The sequence below is a fragment of the Eurosta solidaginis genome, chromosome 4 (assembly GCF_040869045.1).
Source record: "Eurosta solidaginis isolate ZX-2024a chromosome 4, ASM4086904v1, whole genome shotgun sequence".
Lineage (NCBI taxonomy): Eukaryota > Metazoa > Arthropoda > Insecta > Diptera > Tephritidae > Eurosta > Eurosta solidaginis.
Genome location: NC_090322.1, coordinates 28037994 through 28052138, shown reverse-complemented (window position 1 = coordinate 28052138; position 14145 = coordinate 28037994). Strand labels below are relative to the sequence as shown.

Below are 14145 nucleotides of genomic sequence, written 5' to 3'. Positions count from 1 at the left end.
CCAGCATACAAAGCTCATCGTGTGGAAGTGGAAAGACCAGATTGGGTAGACACAATTTTGGAAGCACTGAAGGGATCACAACAGAAAAATGCCGGAGTTATTAAATGTTTCAAGTGCGGCAACCCAGGTCATATTGCACGAAATTGCAGCAGCGGTCCCAATAGCTACAACAATGTGGGTGGTCGTAAACGCAGAGCAGAAGGTGATGAGCAAATCTCCAAGACCACTCAATCGTTAAACTAAATCGAGTCAGCCGCAAGGGGCGACAGCTGGCTCCCGCAATTGAATGCCCCATAATATCTATCTCGCAGATTGGAAGAAGATCGAGCAATCTTACTGTTGGAGGACATGTGGACGGAAAGGAACGTTTACTGACTTTAGATACGGGTGCATCTCATTCCATCATTCGAGCGGATTTAGTCAACAAAAAGATAAGACCATTGCTTGGAGCAAGATTACGTACAGCCACGGGAGAGGACACCCAGGTAATTGGAGAAGTAGAATGTGAAGTCGCAATTGGGAACGTCACGGTATTACACAATTTTATAGTGGGAGAAATTGTTGATGAAACCATAATTGGAGTGGACTTCTTAATCGACCAGGGCATCAAGATCGACATGCAAAGCAAGACGATGCGATATATTAACATGGATGTACCACTTAATTTCGGCTACGAGGGAGGCTGCAGCAGTAAACGAGTGCTGGTGGAAGAGAGTCAGCAAATACCACCAAAATCCGAAGCAGTCATCTGGGCAAAGTTTGATGGAGATTGTGGAACAAACAAATTGTGGGTTGTCGAAGCAGCAAACAAATCAGCACTAAACATACTTGTAGGAAAAACCCTGGCTATGACAAAACAAGATGGACGTATTCCGGTAAGAGTACTTAATGAGTTCAAGTCACCACTCAAACTGACTAAAGGAGCTATTTTGGGAGATGCCAAGAGGCTGAAGTAGTTATTAACTGTGAACAGCTCCAGAAACACGTTTCAGCTAGTAATACTGATCTTTCAAATGACATCACGGCATGGACGCAGGGGCTAGAGGAAGCATATCAGAGTAAGGCAAAACAACTGCTCCTAAAGTACGCGAACATATTTGACCAGGATGATTCTAAACCAGGCCGCACCAACGTTGTGAAACATCAAATTGACACTGGAGATGCGAGGCCGATCCGTCAAGCTCCACGTAGTGTTCCACTGGCGAAGCGGGAAGTTGTGAGTCAAATCATTCAAGAAATGAGCGACAGCTGCGTCATCGAACCATCAGCTAGTCCATGGAGCTCACCGGTAGTACTTGTAAAAAAGAAGGATGGAAAAATGAGGTTTTGCGTGGACCACCGGAAGTTGAATGACGTAACGAAAAAGGATGGCTACCCTTTGCCAAGAATTGACGACACTCTGGACTCGCTATCTGGTACGAAATGGTTTTCCACACTAGACTTGAAAAGCGGCTACTGGCAAGTTGAAGTGAAGGAGGAAGATAAAGAGAAAACAGACTTCAGTGTGGGTGATGGTCTTTGGCAATTTACAGTGATGCCTTTTGGACTTTGTAATGCACCAGCTACTTTTGAGAGACTCATGGACCAGGTACTGAAAGGACTACATTGGAAAACATGCTTGGTGTACCTGGACGACATTATCGTATTGGGCAAGAATTTTGATGAACATCTTAAGAACTTGGAGAAAGTTTTCCAGAGAATAGCTGGCGCTGGTCTGAAGTTAAGTCCCAAAAAGTGTGGGCTGTTTAAAAAGGAAGTAAATTATTTGGGTCACAAGGTAACGACAGAGGGCATCTGCACTGCGAACCAAAAGATAGAGGCTGTAAAGGATTGGCCAATACCACAGAACCTACATGAATTGAGAAGTTTTCTTGGGCTGTGCACATATTACCGCCGATTTGTACCAAATTTTACCAGCGTAGCCCATAGCCTCTGTTCGGCCTGAGTGCGTCGTAAACCGGCAGTGGGTAGGCGCACAAGGGTCGATCTCGCTCAATGGACGATGCACTCAAAAGGAAATAAAGAAGAACACGGGAGGAGTTTCCTCGTTATAAAAATGCACTTTATTGGGTAGAGGTAAAATAAACTTGTTACAATATTACCTGAATATGCTGGAACACAGTGGAGATCGCTGGCGGCAGATGTTAGCTGGTTGGCTGTTGAAATCAAAGAGGCCGGTTGTATAGCAAGCTACAACCGTTGACCCGCAAAATCCTCCGTTTTGGAGGGGAAGGCACCCACACATCAACCCCGACATGCATATGCATGAGTGCTGACAAAAAACACACATACACGTACATCTACATGCATGCACATGCATGTGGCGGTGAGGGTGTGGGTGGTTACAAATTAATTCGAGTATCGAGTATCGATTCGCAGGGTTGCATTGGGGGGATCGCAGACAGATGCGGAAAAAGTTAGGCATCCTGCCTAAACATGCCGGCCCCCCTTGCGATACGCAACATCGTTTTTACCCCCACCGATCTCCGACCGCTGAAAAGCAACGAGAAAAAAAAACGTGTGCATTAAAACTAAACTTAACCTAAAATCGCGTATTTCGCCAGCGTCGCGGGTGGCCGGGAGTCCTGCCCGACTTGCGCAGCATGCCACCTAAGCTAGGATAAAAATAAACATTAGAAGTGGAGGAAAGTGAATATTTCTTGCCTTTGGTCATACATAATTCTTAGATATAGATAGGATCCATAAGTGATATGACGTAGAAGGTCAATAGTGCTGGACGAAGAGGCCGAGGTCTCCGTTCCAGACTGGCAGAAAAAAAAAATTTTTTTTTTTTTTGTTGGACGGAGAGGCCGAGGTCTCCGTTCCAGATCCGCATTGTTTTGTTTGGCTGGACGAAGAGGTCGAAGTCTCCGTTCCAGACTCGCATTATTTTGGTTTAGGTTTTTTTGGACTGGACGAAGAGGCCGAGGTCTCCGTTCCAGCGTCTAATGTATCGTGTCGCTCTCAGGGCGACTGTGGCATTTTATGGATGTGCCAGGGCGAGTGGCCGTGAGGTTGGTTGGGTGATGCGCGTTTTCACTGCAGCGCATGTATTTCGTCAGTTGTGTATTATATTATTACCCTACAAAACACCTGGTCACACCTACCCACGCCCATGCAAATGTGACTACGAATATAACCTGTCACCGTAAAATGACTAGTCAAATAACGTGGAGTGATGAGAGCGTTTTTGCAAAGAAGTTAGTGCTGTGATTTCGAGCAGCTTATATATTTCAACATAACCAGCAAGATTGCGGTGTGTGGGGGGTTGGAGCGGACGTGATTCCAAGCCACCCGCGCAAAATTACCTGTTTTCGTGATACGCGTGTTATTTTATTAACAAACGTACGTTAAAATAGGGGAATAAACCGAGTTTAAATCGAAGCGGAGAGGCTCACGAAGGTATGGATTTAATTTTGTGCGACAGCACATGATGAATAGCGAAAATCGTAATTGAACTTGAAAGTGTACCAACTGCCGGTGCTTGCATCCGGATTGGCGATGCGTTCTTCACGACGCGTTCTATCTGCACGTACCATTATGCTAAATGTACCATGCAACTCTGTCGTGTATTTCTTGGTTAGCTGACAGCTGGTATGGTGAATTTGTGGTGTGCGAGTAAATATATATACATATATGTATTTGCTTGCCCTTGAAAAAAAACTAGGTCACTGGGGCAGTAGCACACTAGGCCGGTAGAAACAGTTGACTTTTCCCATTTCGGGATTTTGTCGTGTCGGGATTGTTTTATTTCGGGACTCGGATTGTTTTGTACCGAGCCCTTATAATGACTGTTTGTTGTTGAAAAACAACAAGTCCTGCCCCCCGCCAGAAAACCGTACCCAAAAAACGGAAAATCAAAAAAATTCTTTGTAAAAAAATGTGAAATTTTTGTGTAAAGAGAGGTTTTTTTTGTTTTTTCCCTCTTTTTTTTTTTTTTTGGTTGTGTATGCCTGGTTGGTACTGCATGAGATGCCCATATGAGTGAAAAAATAGAAAAAACACGTCAGTCCCGATTTTGAAGTGTTGCGATTTTCGGTACTGATTTTGTCTATTGAGTGTTCGGTATTCGCCCTTAGTTGGACAGCACTTATGAGGCTGCCGTTGGTATGTTGCGGGTTGCCATCCAGTTGATTTCCCGTAACAGGAATTTTCCAGGATGCATTAATTGTCGGATTGTGGTGGATAAATTACCCTCACCACATTGTTATTTGGAAAAGGATTTTCAAGCTGGTAAAATGTAAGTATAACAAATTCCTAACGGATTTTTTAATAATTTTAATTTTTATATTTTTTTTTTTTTTAATTGGTTTTCTCTTTCCTTTTTTAGTTTCAAATGGACCCAAGGCAGTACATCTATGTGACACTGGAGTCAGCGGATGAGGGTGCGGAACCCATTGAGGTGGTCGCGGACATCCGCTATACGGAGCGGCGAAGGGGCTCCTGGCCATGTTTTGCGCCGGTCGAGGTTCTGCAGCATGCAGTGAGGGAGGCGCTGCGGTGCGCCGACCCCGGGGTGCTCCGTGCTAGGCGGACGCCCATTGTCGTGAGGGTGCGCGGGAGGGCCACGACGTGGTACTCCACGTTTTACCGCGGGTGTGAGGGAGTGTTATGGGTGCGGCGGCCGCACCAGGATCCAGTGCCTCATTGGAAGTTTAGTTGCCGGGTGTGCCAGCGGGCACTAAGCTCGTTCGCGTGCTTAGTTACCCATTTGAATGGGCATATGGGCTTTTTCCCGTACCGGTGCGGGGATTGTCTAAAGCGGTATACGTCTTCGGCTGCGTTATCCCTGCACCGCAAACGGATGCATAAATCAGTCAATTTTTGACATTTGAATTTGGTTTTTTTTTTGTATTTATGAGTTGTTGAAATTTTAAGGTTTTGTTTTATATCCCTGAATGGGATAGTTAAGTTGCGCTATCTGCTGAATAAATTTTAATGGTGCACAAATATGGTCGATCGTTTTCTTTGAAACGTGGTCTTCCTGGGTAAAGGAAAAGTGATTATCTGAAACCTGACAGAGGCGTTGTGAAATGGCCCATTTGGTGGTCGCCTTAGGTAACATGGCAACTCTGCCGATTCTCGTTTTCTTGTATGTATCATACATACATACCTACGTTGGTTTAACATTCCAGTGTAGAGAACGAAGCAAAAAACAAAAAATGAATCGAAAGATTTATTTTACCGTTTTTGCTTCAATTCATGTGGAATTTTACGCATTGCTGGACACAAGGGTAAGTAGTAAAACATTTTGCAATAATTTTATTTCAATAACTATGTTTTATGTTATTTCAGATTTTTAATACATTTTCTTTTCTTTTTCAGGTGACTGGTGGTGGAGATTTAGGACAGTGGATGGGTTTGATGTGTCGTTCCCTTTTTTATTCTTTTATAAATTTTTCTAATTTTGTATTCTTTTATTTCATTTCAGGTTCACAGCTACAACTCCCACTACAATGAAATTCATTACAGTTGGACAAAGCGTTAAAATTAAACGCACAGATGGTCGGGTGCACGCCGTTCCTATGTTGTCCAAGAAGTTGAACGCTTGAAGGAGAATCGTGAAAAGCGCCGCGCACGTCAAGCGGAAATTAAGGATGGGTGGTTCACTGGCAAACTGCGATGATACTACAATGTCATTACGCAGAATGGTAATACTACCATAAAATAATAGGTGTTTTTCACGCGCAATCTTTCGCAAGTGGACGACGACGCGAAATCTTTGGTTGGATTGCGCGCCAATACGATTTCTGTTCTGTGAGAAGGAAGACTGTTTTGAATGGATCCTTTTGTTGGCTGGTTTCAAAAGGAACAGGAGGGTCCAGCATTACTCACATGGTGTAATATTTGGGAGACCACAGCGCATGATATGCGCCAATTGTTAGAACAACAAGGTCAACAATTACAACAATTACATAGTGGCTGGTAATAGTGAATTAAACGGCACATCTTTAAGTGCACGGGATCGGGATTCTCTACACTTACTTCTACAGCAGGTTGGTAACGTAGGATTGCGAAATTCAATATACAATCATAATAATAGTAATAACGGTAGTAGTGGCACAAATAGTAGTGGTAATACACCCAGCAACAACTCAATTGATTCAACACCAAACAACGACTATATTACAACAGCTGCAACAACACCAGTTGGTGGTGGTGGTGTAGGTGATACAACAATCAATAAAAAATGCCATCTCACGATCGTCCAAGTTATTATAATCCATCACGTAGGAAAATTGGACGCATGGTAGATAATAAGGTAAGCCCATTTAACCTCAGCAGATATATGGATAAATTAGTAGTAAAGTACAAAGGTTGCCCCTGGCGAGTGCCAAGTTTTGAATATGGACGCGGAATTGTTGGTTTACATCAGGAAATCGAACAATTTTTATAATTATGTATTGCCCACGCCCACCGAGCATGCTATACGCAATGAAGTGGTACAGCACCTAGAAGCGGTGGTACACTCAATCTGGCCATTGTGGAAATATTTGGCTCATTTCGTACGGGCCTATTTCTGCCCACATCGGATATTGATTGAGTTGTGTTAGGACTATGGGAAAAGGCCCCACTGCGAACTCTCGAAACAGCACTGATTGCGCGCGGAATTGCCGAACCACATTCAGTGCGCGTACTTGACAAAGCGTCTGTGCCCATCATAAAGCTCACAGATCGTGAATCGCAAGTAAGAGTAGATATATCCTTTAATATGCAATCGGGTGTACACTCGGCCGAACTAGTTAAGAAATTTAAACAAGATTATCCAGTGTTAGCGAAACTGGTGCTCGCGCTGAAGCAATTACAGCGCGATCTCAATGAAGTTCCTACCGGTGGCATTTCCTCTTACTCATTAATATTAATGTGTATAAGTTTCCTACAATTACATCCGCATCAAATAGACCATGATAAGGCCAATTTAGGTGTACTGTTGTTGGAGGTTTTTTTTGAATTTTATGGGCGTAAGTTCAATTATATGAAAAATTGGCATCTCGATAAAGAATGGCGGACGTTATTTACCAAAAGAAGACCTGCAACGTGAAATGATTGACGGACGTCGTCCATCATTATTATGTATGGAAGATCCACTGACGCCGGGTAATGATATTGGACGTAGCTCCTATGGTGCATGACAGGTAAAACACGCATTTGAATATGCATATATGTTGTTGGCGAATGCTGTGAGTCCACTCAACGAATACGGAAGTAATTGCGCTGAGCGTACCATCCTAGGACGGATAATACGGGTAACCGATGATGTAATTGACTACCGTGAGTGGGTACGTGAACATTTTGAGCACCTTATTGTACCGAGTACGCCCAGAAATACCAGTGCCGTTAAGTTCATTCCGTCTATACTACCACCTGGCGTTATCACACCCCCATTGCAACAGCATCAACAGAAGAAATTGGTATTTTGTTCTGTGTGAGATTTAGTACGCGCGAATGTGCGTAGTGCTTTCACTTGCGATACATTGTTCCATTTATTGTGACAGCTGAATGCTCATCAACACATGAAGGCCGTCAATTAGAACGGACAATACTTGCAATTAATGCGATACGCTATTTCGCATGATTTTTTTTTTTTTTTTTCCAAAATCGATATTCTTTTTGGAATTTCATGCAGCGCGGAAAACTGAAAATATGTCTTTCAACGATTGGTTAACCAATAATGAAGGCAAGAAGACACGAATTATTCATTTAACTATGCAATTATTGGCTTCCGTGGGACAGGTGACTGAAAAACAAGAGATGCGTGAAACGGGTGAATTGTATTCCATAGGTGTAACTAGTGTTAATGCTGGCATTCCATATGCCGATAGTTTCAATGTCTAAATGCACTATTGCCTTGTAAGAGCTGTTGATGATCATACAATGCTGTCAGTGCATGATCAAGTCAAAGGTAAAAAGTCGATATGGGGTGTTGTTAAAGGTTTTATTGAAAGGAATACATGGGCTGGTTCAGAAGAATACTGAAGACTATTTTTTGACGTTGAGATTGCGTCAGGTGGGGAAAACGTTGCGTCAGTCTGCTACTTCCCCCCACCAGTGGTAAGGGGTGGCAGATACTGCGTGATGTGTTTGGTTTTGTTAGTTAAGGCCTCGTTCAAGTCTGACACTTCCCCCCACCAGAGGTAAGGGGTAGCAGATACTGCTCGAGGTAAGGGGAGCATCCACCCGGTGGGATGCCCTCCCGCTTTCAACGACCTTTTGTAAGTCCGGCACTTCCCCCCACCAGTGGTAAGGGGTGCCGGATACTGCTCAAGGTTAGGGAACCTTTTCCCACTTCCAAATTTTTTTGACTTAGGTGAAATTACGAAACGATTCCGTTTTTGATTGGGGTTTTGAAATTCCCATTCGTACTCCAGTAAGCGGGAAGAATCTAGTAGTCTAGTAGTAGTGATAATGGTTTTGCAAGTGCCAATATGTTGTGGGGGAAATGATTCGGTTTCTACTGAACATTTCGAGATGGATAAGGTCATGTTGGGTTGGTCACTCTTTCAGGCATTGTTTAGAAAATGCCACACATTGGACTCTTATTCAAAAAATGCACGATGCTTCCAAAAAAACTCCCTCTACGAGCACAAGTTCAGAGCATCTTTGTTAATGAAGTACATTCCGTGATGAAGTGTTCCTCACTCTCACTCTAATATAGGGCGGTTTGGAGACAAGTCCTGAATTGGGAAATTTTTGACATTGAACGATGAACGTTGAATCGGTTTAGGTTTCGTATGATCATGGGTTACGACAGTGCACGATTGCTTGGTATCGGTGCTTTCCATGATACCTATGTTCAACATGATTCGAAGGATGATGTGTATTGCAAATTTTATTTTTACTGTTGGCCTCGTGTATTTGGCCGATGGCGTAGGAGTTTTGTGATCCTCGCTCGGGGTGAGCGAGTGAATTTGGGTTAATTTTTGAAATTGAATTGAATTTGGAATTTGTTTTGGGTCCTCGCTCCGGGGTGAGCGAGCGAACGTGGAGTTTAATTTTTTTTGAAAATTCAAAAAATAAGTGTTTTGTGGCAGATGGTTCGCCCTTCTGTTGTAGATTTTTATGATGTCCTCGTTATGGGATAACGAGTGAATGGGATGGTTTCTGGCGTCCTCGCTCTGGGTGGGCGAGTGAATTGTGGGGTTTTCTGCTCAGGGGGCCCCCGGTTAGTCTTGTTGAAAAAAAACTCAGAGAAAAAAAATGTTTTTTGTTTGCGAGCTCTTGGTAAGCTTTCCCGCGTCTTCGTGCATCTCGCTCCCTTTCCCCATTGCCCAACAGTAGTCAGGTGTAGGATTCCCTCCGGCAGACTCGACACGACGAGACCGGGGGTAGAAAAAAAAGAGAAAAATAAGATGTAGGATCGCCCTCCGGTAGACTCGCACCATCACGAGACCGGGGTGGTTGATTATAATTAGGGCCTCGGGAGCGACGCAAGCTTAGGGATAGCGGGGCATCACGGCGCGTGGTTGAACGCGTCTTTATGTCCCGAGCTCCCTTTCCCCATTGCCATCGCGTAGTACGCCTTAGGTTTCCCCTCCGGTAGACTCGCACCCTCACGAGACCGGGGGGTTGATGATAATATATGGCTCGGGAGAAACACAAGCTTAGGGATAGAGAGACACGAAGACGCGGGTTCCTTAAGATGCTTTCGATGCTATCACTAACCGTGGGCCTCTAATTGTAGGTAGTCGGGGGAAATAGTGTTGTGGTAGATGGGCGATCTGATTAGGATAGTTGGTGGGCCTCGTTCCGGGTGAACGAGAGCTGGGTTTGATTTTTTTTTTTTTTGAAGGGAGGGGTATGGAGGAATGGAGGGATTGTTAGGAGGAGCACTTAGCCTTCTCGCAATCCGTTTCTTCCGTTGGAAGAAGGATCAGTTTGACCAAAGGTCGTCTGACTTGACCCTTCTCGGTTTTGAGGTCGACTACGCGTACTCGGTCATCTTCGCCGGGGTGTACGTTGACAACTCGACCTAACCTCCATTCGTTGGGAGATAAGTGGTCCTCTTTGAGGACAGCGAGATCTCCCACTTTGATATTTTGTTTGGGATGCTTCCACTTCACTCTTTTTTGAAGTTCGGATAGATATTCGGTTTTCCATCGCTTGCAGAAAGTGTGATGGAGGGCTTTGAGTTTCTGCCACCGATTGATCATCGAGGCAGGGCTCTCACTAGCATCCGGCTCTGGCGGAGCCAGTAGATGGCTGCCAGTGAGGAAATGACCTGGAGTAAGCGGCTCAAGGTCCGTTGGGTCATTGGATGCCGGGCTGAGCGGCCGCGAGTTCAGGCATGCCTCGATGCGGCACAAGAGTGTATGGAATTCCTCGAATGTAAATTTGTGTGGTGAGGCTATCTTTTTGAAGTGGCTTTTGAAGCTTTTCACTCCAGCCTCCCACAGCCCTCCCATGTGGGGAGCGCCCGCAGGGATGAAATGCCAAGTGAGTGACTGGTGGCTGTACTTCGAGACAGCATTGTCTCGGGCTTGTGCCATGAAAGTTTTGAATTCCGATCGTAGGGATCGTGAAGCTCCGACAAAGTTTGTACCGTTGTCGGAGTAGACGTTTTTGGGACATCCGCGTCTAGATATAAAACGGGCAAAAGCCGCAAGAAATGATGGGGTGCTGAGGTCAGTAGTGGCCTCCAGATGAATCGCTCGTGTGGAAAAACACACGAAAAGGCAGACATAGCCTTTGGATAGTCGACACCCTCTGCCGCGGTAACTTTTAATGTCGAAGGGTCCGGCAAAGTCGACTCCAGTATTCGTGAATGCACGGCTGAATGTCGTGCGTTCGCGAGGGAGAATACCCATAAGTTGGGTCTGAGCACGCTTTCGGTGTACAGTGCAAACTTTGCAATTGTGAATTGTAGCCCTAATCATAGTTTTGATGTTAGGTATCCAGTATTGGGTGCGTATCAGACGCAACATGAGTTGGTTCTCCCCATGCAAACTTTGTTGATGAAACATTAGGACTGTCAGCCGGGATAACCGACAGTTGTATGGGAGGAGGATTGGGTGGCGTTCAGTAAAAGCTAAGTCCCTTGACGCCCCGAGTCGCCCTCCTACCCGAATGATGCCATCTTGGTCTAAGTAGGGATTAAGTGAGAGTATTACACTTTTCCCTCCAATTGGTTTTCCGGCCTTTAGATCATTATATTCGGAACTATAATGTTGTTTCTGATAGATTTTAATTAAGATTTGGGTTACTGATTTGATCTCATCAGGAGAGATTAAAGGTGACTCGACCTGAAATGATTTTTTTGTTTTGGGGTGAGTTCTTCGGTAGAACCTCATTACGTATGAGAGCACCCGTAAAGCCCTAGGTAGGTCTGAAAAGCGTTGAAGAACATCGATAGTATTTACTGTTGTTGTTGCGCAGGTCTTCGCCCTCTTTTCCTCTACGGAGGTGATGTAGTCACTTTCTTGTGCTGGCCATTGGGAAGTGTCTTCTTGCAGCCAAGAAGGTCCCTGCCACCACAACGAATTGTTGACCAATTCAGACGCAGGTAATCCTCTGCTACCTAAATCTGCTGGGTTAGATTCTGAGTTTACATGCAACCAGTCCTTATTTCCGACCATGTCGATGATCTTGGTGATCCGATGTGCGACGAAAGTGGACCAGGAACACGGCGGTTTCCTTATCCATGCGAGGACGATAGTTGAATCCGTCCAAAGGTGCACTTTCACTGGTCCCAATTTGAGGTTCCTGAAAAGTGATTCGGTGATTTCCGCTAACAGCACAGCTCCGCAAAGTTCCAGACGTGGGAGAGAGAGAGTTTTCACTGGGGCTACTCGCGTTTTAGATAGAAGCAGGTTTGTGCAGACATCAACATCCGTTTTGACACGCATGTAAACGGCTGCTGCATAAGCCTTTTCGGATGCGTCACAAAATCCATGAATTTCGATGTCGGTTCCTGGAGAGAAGTTGACCCATCTAGGTATCCTGATTCTATCGATCTCATGGTATTGGTCGGTGAAAGTTCTCCATTGTTCCAACGTACTGGTCGATACTGGTTCGTCCCAAGCGGTGCCTTCTAGCCAAATACTCTGCATAAGTATTTTTGCCACAATAACCATTGGCGCAAGCCAGCCTAAAGGATCGAAAAGTTTGGCTATAGCAGATAGGACTGCTCTCTTCGTAATGTTTTCCGGGTTGTCCAGCGTCCCGGCTTTAAAATAAAATAAATCGGAGTGGGCATTCCATCGAATACCTAATGCTTTCACTGAACTGGTATCTTCGAACGCCAGGAAGTTTTCATTGAGCAGGTCTGCTTTGGGGATGTCCCTTAGAATGTCCTCTGAGTTGGAGGTCCATTTGCGAAGTGGAAAGCCCGCTGATTGTAGGACTTGACGAATTTCATCTCTGGCTTTAATAGTCGATGTGATCGTATGTCCACCCGCTAACACATCATCTACATACATGTATTCTCGCAGTATGCTAGCCGCTGTAGGGTGCGAGTTTGAGACGTCGTCTGCTAGTTGTAGGAGCGTTCTTATCGCGAGATATGGAGCGCAATTCACTCCGAAGGTAACCGTCTTTAATTCGTAAAGACTAATAGGGTCATTCGGGGAAGTGCGATGCACAATACGTTGAAATTTGGTGTGATTTTCGTTCACCCAAATTTGTCGATACATCTTTTCGATGTCGCTATTGAATACGAAGCGGTATAGTCTCCATCGTAAGATAAGTATGGGTAGATCGGCTTGTAGAACTGGGCCTGGGAGGAGAATATCGTTTAAGCTATTGCCGTTGGCCGTAGGGCTCGAGGCGTTAAATACTACGCGTACCTTGGTGGTTGTACTTTCTGCTTTTACAACGGCGTGGTGGGGCAGGAAGTAATGATCCGAATCGTCGGATGGGATGTTCTTTTTTAATTTTCTCATATGGCCGAGCGTATCATATTCTGACAACACTCGAACATATTCTTTCCCTAAATCTGGATTTTTTATTAGTCGCCCCTCATTCCGGAAGAATTGAGAGCATGCGCGTTTCAGGGACGGTCCCAAATTAATGTTATTAGGGTAATCCTGCCTGAATGGTAGTGATACGGTGTACCTTCCATCTTCATCACGTTTCGTTGTTTCTTTAAATAATTTTTCGCAATACCTTTCATCTTCAGTTAATATTTTGTTTTTTGATACATTTTCTACCTCCCAGAACGCTTTGAGTTGGTTGTCTAACGCAACCTCGTTGTAAAAAGACATAATGCTCTTCGTTGGATTCGGTGCTTCGATACGACCGGTGATTATCCAACCGAACACTGTCTCTTGGGCTAAGAGTGTGTTTAGCACATTCTTCTTTATACCGCTCATTATAATTTGGGGATATATGTCTCCGCCAAGTATGAGGTCTACGTCTTCGTTGACGTAGAATCTCTTGTCTGCCAAAACTAAGTCTGGGAATGCCTGCATAGTCATTGCGTTGATATGGCAGGATGGAAGATTCCCCGTGAGTTTCGCTAGAACTAGTACGGGTGTAGTCAGGCTGAAGCAGGGATCCACTGGTGAACGTAATTCGATGTTGGATGCTTCTTTCACCTGAGCTGACACCGCATTTGTGATGCCCGAAACATGGGCATGCATTTTTCTCGCTGGCAAATTGATCCTGCGTTTCAGTCTTTCAGTTATAAAGGAGCATTCAGACCCTGAATCAATTAATGCCCGCGCTGAGAAGTCGGTACCATTATGGTGAATGTGTACGCGAGCAGTTCCTAATAGCACGCCTGTGCTGGAATTAGCATGACAGGAATTTACATTCTGGTTCGCAGAAGAGTTTGGTTGCCCCGATTCCTGTCTTCGTTGTGCTTGTGCCGAAGTTGTTGGGATATTATCCGCATCTTTGAAAGGATTGCGCCTCGTAGTTTGCTGAACTGTATCCGCATGCAGGAGTGTGTGGTGACGAGAGTGGCATTTGGCACAGTTGTACGAACTGGTGCACCTCGTCACAGTGTGTCCTGGGGATAAGCAGTTCAGGCATCCCCCCGTGGATTTGACGAAGTTGATTCTCTCCACTGGGGTCAGATCACAGAATCGGGGACAATTCCGTAACCTGTGTTCAGCTTTGCACATTTTACAAAAAACTCTTGATGTCGATTTGGAGGTCGGTTTTGATACCTTCGTTTGGAAGGCACCAAGTCGTTTTATGGGGGTT

General features: G+C 44.9%; 1 protein-coding gene and 1 pseudogene across 22 annotated transcripts in view; one reads left to right on the top strand and one right to left on the bottom strand.

The window, feature by feature from the left end:
• Positions 1-14145, bottom strand: part of rsh (radish) — a 798688-nt gene that overhangs the window by 585254 nt on the left and 199289 nt on the right. The gene's annotated exons all lie outside the window — the stretch shown is intronic.
• LOC137248441 (non-canonical poly(A) RNA polymerase protein Trf4-1-like) lies at positions 5152-7430 on the top strand (annotated as a pseudogene).